Below are 17,028 nucleotides of genomic sequence, written 5' to 3' on the forward strand. Positions count from 1 at the left end.
GTCCCTGAATAGGATGCTTAATTGCAGCTATAATGATGCAGCTCTCGAAGCACAGCGTGCTTCATAGACAAAGGAACACTGGCCATGGTGGCACAGGGACAGTAAGGCAGCAAGAAGGCTGCAGCGTCTTGTCCTTGCCCATATCCTGGCTGTATGTCAGTGTGCATTATGACTGACTTTTGGGGAAGAAGATGCTCAGGTGGCATGGGAGAAGCACTGAGAACACCGAGGGGTGGCCAGGGTGGGTGTCCTGGTGCAGAGCCAGGAGGAATGGCCATCAGCCAGCACAGCCAGGTGAGGTGGAAGATGAAGGTTAGATGGAGTTACACGCTGATGGCAAGGAGGAGATGTTCAAAGGCTACGTGGTGGGTAAGAGAGAACTGGTGGAGGGAATGTAAGAGACAAATGACATGTCCAAGAGTGAACAAATTAAATGAAAGGCTGCATAGACAGCGGAGGAAGGGAGAGCAGCAGGACGCTGAGATGAGGCTCTGGAGTCCACAAAGTTTTAGTCATCCTGGGAGCTTAAAGAGCAAAAAATTGGAAAATTGGAAAACAAACAAACAAACACCCTTCTGTTTTTTTTTTTTTTTTTTTTTTTTTTTTTTTTTTTTTTTTTGTTTTGGTTTGGTTTGGTTTGGTTTGGTTTTGTTTTTGTTTTTAATAAGGAGGAGGAAAGAATAAAACTGTGAGGCTTATTGGATGCAGGGAGAATATTAGGCTCATTCATATTCATTAGAATATTAATGTATTATGGTATTAATAATTATTAGAACAATTTGAATTTGAAGCGGTCCCTAAACTACAAAAATAAACAGGCAGGAAGCAGACTGGTCCCTGCAATAAAAGCAAAACTGCGTGAAGGGAACAGCACAGGAAAGAAAAGTGACTGCTCTGAAAGCAGACTCAGAAGTGTGGGCTTAGACCTGTCAGTGGAACGAGCAGATTTGTGATTCATGAGCACAATGAGATGCAGCTAAGTTTTAAGATGTGGCAGAATTGTGCTTATTGGGTTTGGAAGATGCCCTTTATTGGTCAACATAAGTTGACCTCCAAGGCCTGTTTAGCTTTAAATTCTCCAGAGAGGGAACATAAAGGAGGTGAGCTGCTCAGTTGGAAGGACAAGTAACTCCAGAGGATGCCTCCCTCCTGTTCACTTGCCAGGGTTTCAGGCCAGCAAACAAAAGGAGCCAACTAGACGTCCCTCATGAAGGGCTGTTTCCGAAGAAGTGCGTCAAGAATTGCAAAAGCAGAACTTTACAAGAAGTTGCGTTTGGAATCTACCATTTAATTATTTTGGTCTTATAAATCCAAATCTAATGCTGTTAAAAAAAAATAAATAATAATATACCAGGTGACATCCCCTGCCTCTCTTTTGCCTTTTGCTTAGCCCCAGGACAAAGCACCCTTCATCAGCTTGAGCCTGACCCTACACAGCAGCACATAGACCTAGTTGCAAAGCATCCTCGCAGTCCCACAGGGAGTGACTGGCACAGCCCCTACTCATGATGCAGGAGATGCTCCTGCCTTGGACATCAGCAGAGACGAATTTCTAAGCCAGGTGAGGCTTGGCCCTGACACAGGGACAGTGATCCAGGCTGTCCCTCCTGGGTCTGCAGGAATTCACAGAGACTTTTGTATTTTCAGATTGGCAGTGGCAGAAAGATCTGGTTTTGAATTCTCCCCAGGTAAAACCTAAATGCATAATGCACTTACGTTCCTCCAGTGACGGTTTTTAGATCCATTTCTTTTGCAACTCAATTAATCAAGGTTTTGCTGCTCATTCTAAAATACATGGCATCTCTCTTAGGAGGGTTTACAGACTTCATTCTTAGAGGTTTAAAAATAATCAAATGGATTCTGAGCTAATCCAGATTCATAAACCATTTTTATTGTTAACATCTTAACACTTTGGTCGTCATATTTAAATGATTTATTTCTTTGATTTATTGCTTCAAAGAGATACTTTTCAGACAGATGTCCCCCACAACCCGGTCTATTTTGAGGCTGCAGAAGGTTATCATGCTGCTACCCTCATGCAAAATGCATAGGAGGAAGGGAGGGAGAGGGGAGCTTTAGCAGAAATAAGCCACAGCTCTGAGCTTATCCACGGTGGTTTTTTCCCCTCCTTTTCTCCTGATGATGCAGAACCCGCAGACCTGATTTTTGGTGTTTGTTTAACCTGTCCCCACTACCTACTCTTTTCTATTTGCCATGTCATCCTTTAGTGGGATCTTTCAAAAACCTTCCCCTGGGAAGGACTATGGGGCATTTTTCCTTTAACTCTTCCAGCCAGGCTGGCTCAGCAGCACGCTTCTGCTTGTCAGACCCTCCTCACCTTCCCCCTCCCCACCTTCCTGTCTTTATTTCCTTCCTTTGGAGAGGCAGCTGCAGCCCCTGGGGAAGCGCGCAGCCTGTGTCAGATCCCCATCCCTCCAGGAACACCTCTGCTCTGACAAGCAGGATGACAGAGTCCAGTCTTCATGGCCCTTCATCCACTCTCCCGAGGCTACCAATTAGTAGAGGAAGCACTGATTGGATTTCCACCCCCCCACCCCACCTGTGCCCCATGCTGACAGTTGACCTAAGCCACAGCGAGGCAGGAAACGCAATTAGACAGCGGATGATCTTGGGAAGGGCTGCAACTAATGGCTTAGCATTTTGCATTTTTTTCCACAAATATTTAATTTATCCTTCTACTATTCCTGCAAAAAGCATACGGGATGTAGTGGGGCCAGCCTGACATTTTGGACAGGGAATGGATATGCTCCTGCTCCGTGTGTTCAGCACATAAATGCCTCCTGGGCTGATGTGGCCATATACTGCCGTGGGACTCTACAGCAGTGCAGGTAAACTACTTTTATGAACACTGAGCTGCCAAATTAGTTAGGTCAGGAGATTCCCCGCCTTCATCTGCTCAATGGCCTGCCAGTCCCTTTTGTTCTGAGCTCATCTGTATTTGGAAGGTAAATACAAGTTACGCCCATGGTGACCTTTAGAACTAGAAGCCTTTACAGTTTGCATAACACTGCAGATGTATATGCCATGATAATAAATAAGCTAGGGCAATTATGGAATAAATCCTTGCCCCAGAGAGATGCCCAGATATGGATGAATGGTGGAGCACACTGCCAAACGTAAAGCACGGCTCAGCCAGAGAGGAGCGTCCTGGAAGCAGGCAGGGTTTTTGCAAGAGGAGGGAAGAAAGCCTAGCCAACATGAACAGGCTCCAAGGGCAAGCTGAAAGGGATCAGAAAGTCAGAGGAGGTGAGAAAGACTGTAAAGGAGGTGATTAAAACATGCATGAGGGTAATGGCCCAAAGGCTGAGGTTGTAGGAGATGATAAGAAATGCTGTGTTGGCAGAAATGTAATCATGGAAGAGGAAGGGAAGCTTGAAGTTTAACATCCACAGCTCTGCAGTCATCCTGCTGTGCTACCTTTGGCACATCACCGCAGCCTTCACCTACTTTCTCTCCTCCACTTTTTAAGTCTCACCTCATTGACTAACATATTTTTTATTATTATTTTGGAGTAAGATTGTCATTACTACAGGCATGCGACGTGCCCACTGCAACCAGGCTCTGAACTCAGCTGGTGCCTCCCAAAAATGAAAGTCAGCAAAATCCAGTGGCAGATGAAAAGCTGTTGGACTCGCAAGGAGGCTTGGGTGCAGGCAAGGCACCTCTGTTAACACAGACCTACAGCCTCTGATGTGGGGATGAAGCAAAACCAGATGCTGAAGAGGAGAGGGTAACACCAGTCACCAGGAGCACAATCTGTTCTTTGCAGGGGCATAAGAGAAAGAGCGACGAAGAGAGAGAAAGAAATACTAAAGCCATGGTGTGTGGGTGGAGGTGGGGAAGAGAGGAGCAATGGTTCAGTGGAGAAGGCAGGTGCTATTTTAGTCAGACTGGGCTAATTTCAGCTCTGATGTAACTCCAGTTACGTCAATTTTAGTCAGTTGAATTACACAAAAGATTAATTTGGGTCAGAATACAGAGGTGAGGGTGAGTCAGCTAAAAATAAATTTTGGGGTGCAAGGAAGAGATGTGAAATGGGGACCAGACAAAGAAAAGGAGCCATCCAGGACCTGGAGAGATATTTCTGAGGAGATGAGGTAGGGGAGAGAAAGGATGAGCAAAGGGAAACCAGCTGCAGGACACGGCAGGGATGTTGGCCAGTGATTTTCATTCCAACCCACCCAGGTTGCAAAGAAAGGCGGTCTGCTCCCCGAGCTCTGCAGTCTGGTGGCTATTTACCCTGCTGTCCTTCTCATGGCCCACCTGCCCTTGCCACTCCTCCGGGCAGCCTACACACCCACGTGCCACACTCACTGAGAGACTGAGCTTCGGTTTTATTTTCTGTGTTTAATCACAAAACGTTCTGGGTTAGGCCTGAAATAGACTTTGGATCAGGGTTCCACAGGGCTGCGGTGGCAGCTGCATTTAGCAGGGCAAATGGGTCTGATTCACTCCCGCTACAGCTTCACTGGAGTCGGTGGAAATTAATTTGTTCCATTAATTCTCCAGGGATAGCATGAAAGCCAAATGAAACCAGACAGGGCCATTCGCAGCCTGACAAAAGCATCCGTACCTTAGCTCTCACCAGCCTGCCCCTGTAACGCATGGAAAAAGTGTCTAAAGTACTTGACACCATCTTAAGGTTTGCAAAGAAGTGCCTCTTGACAAAGCATAGGAAATAAGAGAATGATGCCATTACACTTAATGAAATGAAAACAAAAAATAATTAAGTGCATCTCTTCCGTCCCTCCTTTCCACTCCACTCTTTCTTTCCCTGCATATGCTTTCCATCAATTGTTTGTGATGCCTCTTAAACTGGTGTTTACTTTCCATAACTCTGTGTACTGAGATAATTTAACATCACGAACTCTTGAAGCTTCTTTTCTCTCCCCTGTCCTCATTTCCCCTAGCTTTTATTTTCCCATTCAGTTTGTGCATTGTTGTTCTTTGAGACCATGATCTTTAATTGTATTTTATTTTCGTTCCCTTCCTCTGTAGCTTGGCCCTATTTTTATTCCTCTGTTGTCTTCTCCCCTATTCAGCATCAGCTTTAGTTAGGAGGAGAAGGGGGCTAGTAGCATATAAAGATTAACCATCTCTTTGACACCTACCCAGGCTCAGCTCCCCCAGTTTCCCACCTTCCACAAATACTCAGTACCACACAAGAAATAAATGCGCAAAGCGCTCTCGTCTCATGTTCAATCACCATAATAAATACAAACTCTCTTCTACAACATTCAATCATTATATTTAGTCTTAATATCACGCTTTTCATCTGCAAACACCCACACATGCATTGGTTAATTTGTCCTTACAACAGCCTTGCAAGGTAGGTAATTACGTGTTATTATCTCCATTTTACACATAAGGAAACTCCAGGAGAAATTATGAAACTCCTAACAAGCACACATACCCACAGATCTAAACAGGTACTAACTACAACTTCTACAAACACACACATACGCACATTAGCCTACACTGAAAACAAGGGACCAGCGAGCTTGACGTAAGGTGGGAGAGAGGCACCGAACACATTGCATCCACCAGAAAGGCAATGAGATTGGCCTGGGCAGCAGAGGAGAGGTGCAGGAACCAACTCTGAGCTCTCTGCAGCGTGCTCTGTAGTTTCTGGGCAGCATTCACAGACTTCCCTTCCCTGCAGATGAGCAAACATGCGAGGTGAACTCCTCCTTGCCCCCGTGTACTTCCTCTGAAGCACCAACGAGGCTCGATTTCATATTTGCAGTTTCACCACTGGTGACCGCCCTCACTCTATCAACACTTGTTTCTGACAAGAAGTTGGGAAAACCCAGTCAAGCACAACCCCCAAGCGAGCTCCTGACCTATTTGAATGCTAATTACCTCCTAGCACTCTACCCGACTAGTTCTGCTGCCTATCAAGATGTCACCACGGGAAGAAAACAGACCTTCTGGACCAGAGGCGGCCGCAGACGCTAAACCGTAGCAATACGGAAGGCACATCAGTGGGAAAGCCAGGGAGCTAAAATGAAGACACGAGCAATTAACTTTGCTCCAGGATGTCAGCAGGCCGTGCCGCAGCAGCCCCGCGCCGCAGGGCCTGGATGCTCCACTCTGGCCCCAAGCGCTGCTCCCCTGCAGCACTCAGAGGGTCCCTTTCAGAGGTTCAGATCCTCAAGCAAGGATTCCCACTTACACAAGGGAGGTCCACTGTAACTAATGGGCATTAGAGGCCGTTAATATAAGTAATTCTGTGGGTAAATAAAGAGCTCTGTAAGGATTCACCTCAAGTACTGTGTGCAGTTTGGGACACGACAATGTAAGAGGGACATAAAACTACTCGAGAGTGTCCTAAAGGGGGGCTACAAAGATGGTGAAGGGTCTAGAGGGCAAGAAGAGCAGCTGAGGTCCCTTGGTTTGCTCAGCCCAGGACAGAGCAGGCTGAGGGGAGGCCTCATGGCGGCCTGCAGCTCCCTCACGAGGGGAGCGGAGGGGCAGGCGCTGAGCTCTGCTCCCTGGGGACAGCGACAGGACCCGAGGGAACAGCATGGAGCTGGGACAGGGGAGGGTCAGGCTGGGGGTTAGGAAAAGCTTCTTCACCCAGAGGGTGGTCAGACACTGGGACAGCTCCCCCAGGGCAGTGGTCACAGCACTGAGCCTGCTGGAGTTCAAGAATAGGGGTGTTTAAGGAAAGGTTGGACGCGGTGCTTAGCGACATGGTTTAGTGGGTGATATTGGTGGTAGGGGGACAGTTGGACAAGATGATCTTGGAGGTCTTTTCCAACCTTAATGGTTCTATTATTTGGGACTTTGTGACTCCCTATTTGGTTGTCCTCTGCTCAGAGTGATGCTCAGACTTGTGGTTTTGGGAGTCATGGTTCAACAGACACTGTCCTCTCCCCTCTTTGTTGGTCCAGCCACATCATCTCTCAGCATAGCTACATCCAGGCAATGATTTGAAAGCCATCTTCCTTTCACCCCTTGTGTTTTGGGGGAGACCAGGGACAATGCTGTAGGATAAAGATTGCCACATTCAACATAAAGTGCTTGTTCCATAAAAACTAACACAAGGCCTCATGTCTTCCCTGTATCAATAAACACCTTAACTATTTTTTCTATACCAGATTTTCTTAAAATCTCTTACCATTTTTAGTTTTTCCAGCCAGGGTTGTGTCCCTGATGTATTCATTTTTTCCTGTCAGTTTTCTTTATTTTGTAATTTCTGCTTTAGAACAATTGTAGTCTTTCCCCCCCCCTCCCCCCCCCCCCCAGCTGGCATATGTTACTTTTTTATTTCTAATTGCTGCCTGAGCTCTGCCACTGATCCAGCACAGGCTGCGGCTTCCTAAAATACAGACATTGATGCCAAATCTGAAACTTCACAGCATTCTGCCAGACTTGCTGACTTTGGATCCCCTTATCACAGGGGGCCTCTCAGCTCCATCCTTTATTAATTGCAATCAATCTTCCGTACCGCAGCAACAACCCAAACCTTTGGACCAGTTCCTGACCCGACTGCCCATGTACTGTGCCAACAGGGAGGGAAGGTCTGCCCTGCCTTACAAACTACAAGTTGACAAGGTGAGGCAAAATATTCATTCCAGATTAAAAAATAAAAAATGTGGTCCCATATAGATTGGTAACCTCTGCTTTGAGGACTATCCTTTCCTCAGCGTTCTTTATCCCTGGATAAAAGATTTGACCACTAGCACAGCATGGTAAGGCCATGCCCGACTCACCACACCTGGACTGGCTGGCCATGCCCCTGCATGGCTGGAGGGGTCCAGCCCCTGTCCATGTCCACTGGGTTTGGGGAAGCCACACTGCTTTACACAAACAATTCTCAGAACAGATTTTCAGGAAGGGAAATAACTTACAGGCATAATGTGTCCTGAAATGTTCAGATGAGATAAAAATGCATACTGCTTTGGCCCATCGCTGTGACTTATTCTGCCTCAGTGCTTTCTTGTGCTGCTCCTGTCTACTTGCCTGTAGACACCTCTTACCATGAGCTGGAAGCTGCAGGAGCTCTGGGACCTGGACACAGTGCCAGCCCCAGAGGCTCTTGGATGGATTTAGCATCCCCAAGTGCTTATGGCAACTTGTGAATAATACTAACAAATACTATAACAATACCAACAAAACTTAAAAAATAATAAATAAACACAAAATTATAAAGGCTGAAAAAGACCTCCAAGGTCATCTGGTCAAACCATCCAACTGTAATGGAAAGCAGATGTACACTGGTGTGGGAGAAGGTGATGGCAAAGTGTAGGAACAATGCAGAATGAATTTCAGGATCGTAATGAAGCATTTGAGCTGGGAATGCAGGACAAAGGAATTAGAAGCTGTGATGATGAAGGCAAGTGCTTCCAGCTAATGTGGGAGTGCAAAGGGAGACAGTGGCAGGATGCAAATAGGAGGCTGTTGTGATCGCAGTGCTGAGCCAGCCAAGCCTTGTCTATACCAGCAGCACACATCCTACAAGAAAGAGCTTTGCACCCACGCTCGAAGTAACAGGATGCTCAACATAAATTTGAATTTTGCATGAACAAAAGACAGCTGCATTAAAAAGGGGTTAGTCAGTCTTGGTTAATGCTTTTTGAACACAACATGTGTATCGTATATACTAGGCTCCAGCCTCATTGGGCACTGTATTCCTCAACATGATACCTCTTCTTTACGTGAGACAGTCATTTATCTGCATTCAGAACACAGCCATTCTTCACTGACTCTGCTGTGAGGTTTGTTACTCTGCATGAGGTGGGCAAACACCAGTGTCCTCAACTTCCACTGCATGGACTGCATGCACCCATGCAGGATGCTTGGCTTGACCACTTACTGCAAAACAGTCATGCCACAGTCACCAGCTTGGGTTACTCACTGAGCTGCTCTAGCTCTAAGCTAGCCAGCTGTTTTTCCAAAATGACGCATTTTCCCTGCGCAAGCAAGATGGGGAAAAAGAAACCACCATTGCAGCAGCTTTGTCAATAAGCTGGAGGCTGCAAAAATAAGGAAGGTAGAAACAATAAAGCGTAATGTTATGAGTATGTTGAGAAGAGTTTTGGTGCTGTGGTCAGCTTTGTCTGAGTCATGAGAAAAGAAAACCACGTGGCTTTGACCATGTTAGACTGCCTTACCCAGGTAAATATAAAGATTCTTTAAATAGATGAAAGATGATAATTATAATTTCAAAGAGGAGTAAATCACTACCCACACCCTTTGCCTCCCTACCTGAAGATCTTATCAAATTAAATTACGATCTCTTTCTGGAACAACGAGGTAGAAACTTAACCAGTAAAAATCAGAATAGCTCCATGGGCTTAAAACATACAACAGTGACTTACTCAGCCAAAGCTCTGTGCCACAAACTGTTTGGATGTCCTCTTCCTCCTCCCAGACACACTCAAATCTGTGTGTGCCACAGCCACACACTCACACTAAAACAGACTGGTGTTCAGAGGCAGCTTCCTCTAGACCTGGGGAAGCCAGCTTCTCAGAAAAACAGGCTTCATATTTAAACGTTTGTTGTAAGGACAATAAACAACACCAGCCTTTTGTTAGCAATGCTATCTCTCATCAGAGTGGTTGGCTTTCAATTTCCTGACAGGGCCAGAGGCTTCAGAAGATGGAAGGGACAGGCATGGCCACGTTGTCCAGCTTCCTGTAACCATAGGTGTTCAAGTAGCCACGTGTGTTCTCTGTTCAATAGGCATGCTTCATTTTCACTCAGAAGTTGTCTCAAGTACAAACCACCCATCTGTGTATCTTGTATAACCTTACCTGTTATTTTTGGACTCCTAAATTCAAGATGTTTACCATTGCTGTTCCAGCACACATTCTGCTGCGTAAGTGCTTGTGAAATGCCTGCCCTCTTCAAGTCATGCACATTTTAAATGAGAACCAGCAGCTATCATTTGGGTCAGCTGATGCTGAAGATTTAAGCTTGTAAGCACTGGTGTGCTCTCCAACCTGATAAACACGACTGATAGCTGCACCCCACCCAGAGAGAGGAGCATCTGCAACAAGTGGCACTAATTTAGCTGGTTCACTGGGCAGATAGATGCCTCTTTCTATTATTCTTTTATTTATTTATTTTTTCCCTGGAAACTGTTGTGCACATTCCTTTCCCCATCAGAGCTCACATTGATAATAGCTTGAATGATTGAGAGCTTTACTAGCGTGAACATGTTAGGATTTTTTTTTTCCTACTTTAATTTACAGTCCAAGAAATAGCAGACTCACAGCTTTGCTGTTTGAATGAAAAGCTTTTACATGAGCTCCCACGGAGGAGGCGTAGGACACGCTCTTTGCAGCGGATCCGAGATCTTTCCCCCTTTCCCACTCCCCCCGTGTCTCCTAACCAAGCTTTAAAGAGAGGATTCCCCGTTCACGTAAAGGCATCGTGCCAACCTCAGAGCCAAGTCGGTTTTCGTTTTGCTGAGCCTGCAGCCTAGGATGAGGTGATTTAATCATGCCCGCTGCCAGCAGTGGGAGGCTCTGCCTTCCCCTTTCCCCTCCTGGCTGTGTGTTCCCACCGTGCTCCTTGCGCTGGGCCTGGCTGGCTGAGCTGACTCCACTCGGTCACCCAGCAGAAAACAAGTGGGTCTGTCTGTGCAGGGTGGCTGTTAGCTTGACTCACCGGGGCTGATGAAATCACAGCCATTGTTTTTACCAGACCATCTCCATCTGATAACAGGCAAACAGCTGCCATCACAATGGCAAGCTCAGATAAATAGATAGGGGAGGACAGAGAGCTGGCTCCCTGCTGCCACACACCTCATATTCACACCTCTGCCAAGCGAGGGCAAAAAGCTGCGAGTTCAGAACAAGCTGTTGGCAATGCACACACCCACCCCTGAAGAATATAACCCTATAAGGGGCTGAGCATGGAGCAGGTCCTCCACCTCTTGGTGCTGGTAGCAAACCTGCAAGAAATATTACTTTTCCCCACAAATTTAGAACAGACCAACTGATGTGACTGCAAATGACCCCTAGATCCATAGAGACGGTGCCTCTTTTCTTTTACTTTTACTTTCCTTTTCTTTGTCCTTGGCTGGACATCACAGGATGGTTTCCTCGGAGAGCCTCTTAAACAGGGATTGGAGCTGCAGTCGTGCTCTCAGGACACTGTCACGGTTTTGTAGCTTTAAGTACACGATAGTAGACTCAAGTCCTAAACTGTTTTTTTTTTTTTTTTTTTTTTTTTTTTTTTTTTTTTTTTCCCACAGATCTGTGCTCATTTTTATTTGAGCAGACTTGCCATGGCAATATCTTTCATAACTCTTGGTGGAAATGAGCCTGGTTGGACTAGCGGGGAGAAGCCACAAGATATCTAGACATCTTTTAATTCGTTTGTTTCTTCTTCCTCCCTTTGTTGCCTCTGCTAATTTTCTTTTGGCATGTCTACAATGATCCCTGCATACCTGCCATTTGTAAAATTTTGCATTTTCGTGTTAGCAGACTGGACGCCTGCCAACCATCCCTCTCTCTTGCACAGTGACAGCAGACAATGCGCTTTGAATTTTCCCTCTGTGCAAAGGTCGGTGAACTTTTCATACTCACTCACCCGTTTCCCCGCTGTCCTGCACCTCGCAGATAAGTCCTCGGCTGTTTTTGACTGTCAGTTCTGCTTATGTAAGGAACATCTTCTGTGTCTGATGCAAATTAAGGCTCCTGAATTCTGTCACAGAAAATCTGCCTCTAAAAATTGGAGAAATTGGTGATGCTCTGCCCTCTTCCCCAGGGCCATTAAAGGCTTTATCACACACTCACTTCACGCTTCCCCACTGAAATGCAAAGCTTTCAGCAGCAAAGAGTGGCTGGGTGTCAGGAGCTCTTTAGTCCACGTGTAGGTTTAAACCAGTAGATCTTACTGCCGGGATCATCTAGGGAACGCTAATGGTTTCAACTGATCTCTGTAGGGTTTCATCTGAAAGCAGCTAAGCCAATTGCTTTGAACAGGTATTTGAAATGAGGCATCTGGTGGACTTTCTGGTGCATCAAGGGACAGCGGAGTGACGGGCTGCAGCTGCAGAGAGGTGCAGGGAGGCTTCCTGGCTGCATTAGGCAGGGTCAGGCAGCAGCCCTGGGCGGCCTTGGAGAGAACAGCGTTGCCAAATACTTCTCACACCTACTCTGGTGCAACCCAGGCTCCTTGGCAGAGAGCTGTGGAAGCAGAGCAAGAGTCTGAGCACAATCCTAGCCGGGATGGCCGCATCTCCGTCTTGACAGACATCTTTGTTGTCCCCGTGATGTGGCATGGATACAACTGCAGATCTGCTGCTTTCCACTCAGGGTAGAGCTCACCCCTCACCTTCACACTGGGCTACAGCTGCTGGGGCATTGCTGTCCCAGTTATACCACGTTGCTGTTCCAGGCTGATTTCTCCCAGCTGCAAGGTTTTGGCTGCTAGATCTGCTGCTGCTGCATTCCTTGGTTACTCTCCATGAGAGCTGAAGGCAAAACGGCTTTCCGAGAGCTTGCAGCATCAGCATCACATTTGGGAGGAAGGATGAGAGGTGCTGCTTCATAGAAAAAGTGACAAACGGGTGCCTGTGGTAAAAAAGCTCCAAATTTCCTGCACAGCCTGTTGAAATTGAGAACTCCCTTCATTAAAAAGGCACACAAAAAAAAAAAAAAAAAAAAAAAGCCAACAATTGAGAAACTTGTTGTATTAATGCCTTTGCATGCCTGGTGCAGGGGAACTGGCCTAGCAGCCTGTCCAGGAAAGATTTGTGCTGGTGCTGAGGATCCTCTCCCCCACAGTGCTCTCACACTGCAGTTGTCCAGGAACCAGGCACGTGCCCGTTCAGTGCTCCAGTGAGCACAGCCACTGGGATAAGCAGGTACACTGAGACAGAGACATCTCTGTTCTGTGACACAGAAAAGCATCTGGACAGCTTTCTCATGAAAGGAGATTTCCATTTACTGTTTTTTGCTCAGCCGTATTAATCACAGAGACTTTTATAAACAAAATATGGATCTGCGGCAGAATGTAGGCGAAAAGTTCATTCTGACAGGAGAAAGCACAGCTCAGCTGCGCTCATCAAACTGTTATTTTTCCATGTGCAGTCCAGCTTCCTCTGTTTCATTTGTTATAATAATGTTTGCCTTCCCACATGCAATTCCTACTTTTATCTCTGTTTACCATCTCTTTTCTCATGAAATGTCTTTCTTGCCTAAGAGAAGTACCAACAAAACACTTCTCTGGATTCCTCTTTTATCCTTCCTTTTCTTTTTCTTTTTCTTTTTTTTTTTTTTTTTGGTTTCCCAGTGGGCTCTTGGGCTGTGTTCTGGAGGGTTAGTTCTTTGCCAAACATTGACAAATGCCTGGAAAGCTCAGTGCACCACACCATCATCTTAAGGCCCACCATCTTCAGTTGCTGACACGTTTGTTGAGCAGAATCTGAAGCTTTCATAGCATAATTGTAAAGCAAAGCACCACAATGTTAACAAAGATTGTGTTATTATTAAAACCAGCTGGAAGAAGAAGCAGGAAGGTTGGAGCAATACAGGGGTGGAGGAGAGGAATGTGTCTCTTTCTTGTTAATTGACCTGACCTATGGGAGATTTTGTTTTGTGGGTAGACTCCAGCAGAAGACAGGGCACGGAGAACTTCTCCACCCTGTGGGTACAGCATCCTCCACCTCAGCAAAATTCCCCCCTTTGCCTACACCCTCCTTGTTGCCAGGGGCTCCGTTGACTTGGGAAGGGCCACAGATCTCTGTGCTGTTGTTTTGCTGTGAGGAAAACAACTTCTGCTGTGGGAGGAGGGTACAAAATTGCAGCCTGACTCCTGTGCCTTCCAGCTGCTGGCATGCACAGTACCCGCAGGTAGCACTGCCTCTGCTCCCCCGGACAAAAGTGACACTGGGACTCGCAGACCAAGGCTTGGCCGCAGCTGCGCAAGGCAGCGCAGGACATGGCACCAATCTCGTTATCACAGATGCCACGAAAACTTTGCTGCCTAGTAATTTTGGTGTCATCAGGTGCTGCCCGTAATGGGAAACCATGATTTAGCTGTGGTCCTGATGTGCTGTCTATAATTAGCATGCAGCCCTTTAATGCTAGTTACCTTAAGTATTAATTCCTTAAACATCAATTAAAAAAAATCACGTGGAAATTTACCTCTTCCTCAGAAGAATCATGACTTAACTTGGGGGTACTTACTATGAACTACTTAGGCTTGCTTAATTAGTCAATCTCTGTAAAGGGGTTTCAAATGTGTGAAAAAGCTATCAGACTGCTAAGTGCATTGTCTTCAATTAATTTTGTGCAACTACATCTTCACTACCAAGAGGGTCTTTAGAGTGCTGAGGAAAGGAAAAAAAAAAAAAAAAAGAACTCATTGAAAGATGATTTGACACAGTGAGAATAATGGTGAACACACCATTAGAACCCCATCTAACTTGACCTTGAACACCTCCAGGGATGAGGCATCCACATTTTCTCTGAGGCAACCTGTGCCAGTGCCTCTTCACCCTCAGAGTAAAGATTTTGTTCTTCATATCTAATCTAAACCTACCCTCTTTTAGTTTAAAGCCATTGCCCCTTGTCCTATCACCACACTCCCTGACAAGGAGTCCCCCTCCAGCTTCTCTGTAGCCCCCTTTAGGTACTGGTAGGCTGCTATAAGGTCTCCCCGTGGCCTTCTCTTCTGCAGGCTGAACAACCCCAACTCCTTCAGCCTGTCTTCACAGGAAAGGTGCTCCAGACACCTGATCATCCTCACGGCCCTCCTATGGACCCAATACAATAGGTCTTTCCTATGTTGGGGCCCCCAGAGCTGAATGCCGGGCTCCAGGTGGGGTCTCACAAGAGCAGAGGGGTACACTCACCACCCTCGCCCTCCTGGACCTGCTTGTCAACCAACACCACCAGGTCCTTCTCCTCAGGGCTGCTCTCAGTCCATTCTGCCCCCAGCCTGTGTTTGTGCTTGGGATTGCCCAGGCCCAGATGCAGGACCTTGCACTTGGCCTTGTTGAACCTCATGAGGCTCGCACAGGCCCACCTCTCGAGCCTGCCCAGGCCCCTCTGGATGGCATTCCTACTCTCCAGTGTGTCAACCACACCACACAGCGTGGTGTCACGAGCAAACTTGGTGAGGGTGCACTCGATCCTACTGTCCATGTCACCGATGAAGATGTTAAACAGTGTGGGTCCCAATGCTGACCCTTAAGGAATGCCAATTATCATCTCCATGTGGACATCGAGCCGCTGACTGCAACTCTTTGAGTGCGACAATCCAGCCAATTCCTTACCCACTGAGTGGTCCATCTGTCAAACCCATGTCTTGCCAGTCTAGAGGCAAGGATGTTGTGTGGGAAAACAAAGATATCATGCGGAAATGGAAGAATCATCATTCATATCCCTCCTCTGCTTTGACTGCTTTCTTTTTTTCTCTCCTTCCACCTTTCCTGTGGACTTAATCCTCTCCCTGATTGAATATTAGCCCTTTCTCTTCCAAATTTGACATTAGCTTAGTAAAAAAAAAAAAAAAAAAAAAAAAAAAAGTTCAAGAAGAGTGGATCAAAACAAAACATTTCAAAACTGTGGACTTACAGAGGTTACACCCCCACATCAACCCATGATATAATGTAGATTGTTCCAAACAAAGCCACATGGAGTTTACTCCTCTTTAAAGGTGAGATGCTAAAGGCCCAGAACAGAGCCTCTGCAAGAGTAACAGGGCCAAGTACAGCTCAGGAAGCCATATGGTGTTTCCCTGTTTCCTGAGCCACCCGTGTAGCCAATGGAGATTAGCTCTTAATGTGTTTTTCAAAGTTTTCTCTTCTATTTAGGGGCTTATATGCCTTGTTAATTATTCTCATTTTACTTCAACCATTAATAATCTGCTTTTGGTGGAGTTCTCTCAAATCCTTGACAACGGGTCCTTTCTGCTAATACTCTCTCTAGCTGGCAGCTTTATTTAGGCCAGCTACATTGAATTGGACTGCACCAAGAACCTATTTCCTGGATTTTTTTCTCCCACTAGGACTAACAAAAGATAAGAACATTTTTCTTGCTGAGTCTGATTTGGTTTTAGAGTTTTTTTCACTTACCTTTTCTTTCTTTCCCCAGAATGATAATTCATCACTTCCTTGCTGACTGCTGAGGTTCCACATGTTGTGAAAAATTCAGGCAGCTTGTTTAATATAAACTTGCATGAGCGGTGGCTAGGCAGCAGTATCTCTTTCTCAGGGTTTGGATCATTTTAATGTGCATTTGCAGTATATTTGTATCACATCTTGGCATTCACTCAGCAATGATTTGAAATCCTATTCATTTACCTTATTTCATCTAAAAGAAACTGGAACAGAGAATAGACTGTTCAATGGCCACAACTTTATTGTCTGCACACTGTAAAGTCACAGCTCAACAAGTCGCATGATGCATTCCACTGGCAAGCCAGAGTTGTATACCCAGTGATCCTGAACACCCCACCTTCTCAGGGAAAGAACTTCTGGCACGAAACAGAAAAACCTCTTCTCCTCAACCCCTCCCCAACTCAGTTTTAGAATGGTATCAGTAAAGGATATCCACTGTTATTCAATCCAGGGGATGTTCAGGTAGTTTTAGAGCCTGACCTGCTCTAACCAGGATGTCTAATAGGATGTTTAGGTACCTTGGAAAGCAGATTGAAAATGGGACAAGCTGTTGTTGCAGGGTGCAGGCAGAGGTGCAGGAGAGCAAGACTATCTGAAGAAGCCATGAAATTAGCTTCTCACCCTCCTGTGTCTTCACCACTTGGTTATTTGTACAGAAGCTTCCAGGACCCCATCCCTTCATCCGGTGTATCCACACATTCAGTGCTCACAGAAAGTACTACAGGTGCAGGCCAAAAACTATTTAGAAAAGTCAAGGTTGCCTTGCACCTCAGCCTAAGTACCCCTTACTTGCCATCCCTACCTGAAGGATTAATGTAATTAACAATCATCATTTAACTCACCTTGGCATTAGTCCTGCCTCTGAAAGAAAGGTGAAATGGAGCCTGAAGGGAGCATGAGTACAACCAGATTTAAAAGA

This window comes from Aythya fuligula, chromosome 1, assembly GCF_009819795.1.
Source record: "Aythya fuligula isolate bAytFul2 chromosome 1, bAytFul2.pri, whole genome shotgun sequence".
Classification (NCBI taxonomy): domain Eukaryota; kingdom Metazoa; phylum Chordata; class Aves; order Anseriformes; family Anatidae; genus Aythya; species Aythya fuligula.